Consider the following 2184-nt stretch of genomic DNA (forward strand, 5'->3'; position numbering starts at 1 on the left):
CGAGGCCGCGCCCTGCTCCTCCCTTCCCCGTTGCGTCCGCTGCCTGCTTCTTCTGCTGTTGACGGTGCTCATGCACTGCTGCTGCACTGCCACCATTGTTGTTTTGCTCTGTTACAGTGTACTACTCCTGCCGTTGCTATCTGCTTGCTCCGCTTGGCCACTGCTGCTACGCTACTTTGCTGCTGCTCCGTTGTGCTGCCTTGCAAGCCGCCGCTGCTGCCGGCCACTCCCGTCGCTGGCTCCCGCTTCGCCCATGCCCAAACACGAGCGCCCGCCCCTGCCAGCTCTCCTTTGGCCCGCGCGCCCTGGCCACACACCGCCCACGCCCACGCAGGCCCGTGCTAGCTGCTGCCTCGGCCGAGCAGCCCCATGGCCGCAGCCGCGGCGCGCCGAGCGGTCGCGCGTGTGTGCCAGCTAGCCGGCTGTTGCCTCCGCTAGATGGGTCGGCCCCTGCATAGATTAGGCACTAATTCCAATTAGCACTAACCCCCTGTTTAGACTAATTTGGTTTTAGTTAGTAGTGCTTATCCAATGACATGTGGGACCCAATGGTATAAAAATCAAATTGATTAAATTAAATAATTACCAGTCAATGACATCTAGGACCCACGACCCAGTTGACCAGTCAACTATTGACTGGTCAACAGTTAACTAGACCCCCCTGACCCCACCTGTCATGCACTCTGTCTAGACTAGAGTTAAACAAAAGCATTATGTTATTATTTCGAAATTAAATAACCCTAGAAATTCAATAAAACTTTGAAAAATCATATAAGATAAACCGTATCTCGGAAGAAAATACTTTATACATGAAAATTGCTTAGAACGACGAGACGAATCCGGATACGCAGCCCGTTCGTCCGCCACACATCCCTAGCATAGCAAACACGCAACTTTCCCTCTCCAGTCCGTTTGTCCAAAAACGTGGAACACCGGGAATACTTTCCCGGATGTTTTCCCCCTTCGCCGGTATCACTTATCCCTGTGTTAGGTCACCTCTAGTACCGCGTATTGTCATGTTATGCTTTGTGATGCTTTGATTGCTCTGTTATTTATTGTGTTCCCCTCCGTTACTTCTTTCCGGTAGACCACGAGACCGATGTCGGTACCCCCCTGTGATCGACTACATCGACGTTGAACCCTTCTTGCCAGAGCAACCAGGCAAGCCCCCCCCTTGATCACCAGATATCGCCTACTCTTCTCTATACTCCTTGCATTAGAGTAGTGTAGCATGTTATTGCTTTCGTTAATCATATCCTGTTGCATAGCCTGTCATTATTGCTACAACTGTTGATACCTTACTTGCAATCCTAATGCTTAGTATAGGATGCTAGTTTGCCATCAGTGGCCCTACATTCTTGTCCGTCTGCCATGCTATACTATCGGGTCGTGATCACTCGGGAGGTGGTCACGGGTATATACTTATATACATAACATATGATACTTGTGGTGACTAAAGACAGGTCGGCTCGTAGGAGTACCCGCGAGTGATTCACGGATTGGGTCCGAAAGGATGTTTGTCCCGACGGCCCTCTGAGCGGATCTTTGTGGCGGAGCGACAGGGCAGGTTGAGACCACCTAGGAGAGAGGTGGGTCTGGCCCTGGTCGGCGTTCGCGGTTATTTCAAGATAACACGTTTAACGAGACTTGGTATTTCATCCGTGTCTGGCCACTGGCCTATACACACTAACCATCTACGCGGGGACAGTTATGGGCACTCGACGTCGTGGTATCAGCTGAAGCCTTCGTGACGTCAGTGACTGAGCGGCGCGCGCCGGATTGGACTGGAACGCCTGCTAGGCTAGGTCTGCTTCCGGCCGCCCTCGCAACGTGCAGGTGTGCAATGGGCGATGGGCCCAGACCCCTGCGCCATAGGATTTAGACCGACGTGCTGACCTCTCTGTTGTGCCTAGGTAGGGCTGCGACGTGTTGATCTTCCGAGGCCAGGCATGACCCAAAAAAGTGTGTCCGGACAAAGGGGATAGAGCGTGTTGGGAATTGTGGTGCACCCCTGCAGGGAAGTTGATCTATTTGAATAGCTGTGTCCCTTGGTAAAAGGATGACCCAGAGTTGTACCTTGACCTTATGACAACTAGAACTGGATACTTCATAAAATACACCCTTTCAAGTGCCAGATACAACCGGTGGTCGCTCTCTCATAGGGCGATGAGGGGAGGATCATCG

This window comes from Triticum dicoccoides, chromosome 4A (assembly GCF_002162155.2).
Source record: "Triticum dicoccoides isolate Atlit2015 ecotype Zavitan chromosome 4A, WEW_v2.0, whole genome shotgun sequence".
Classification (NCBI taxonomy): domain Eukaryota; kingdom Viridiplantae; phylum Streptophyta; class Magnoliopsida; order Poales; family Poaceae; genus Triticum; species Triticum dicoccoides.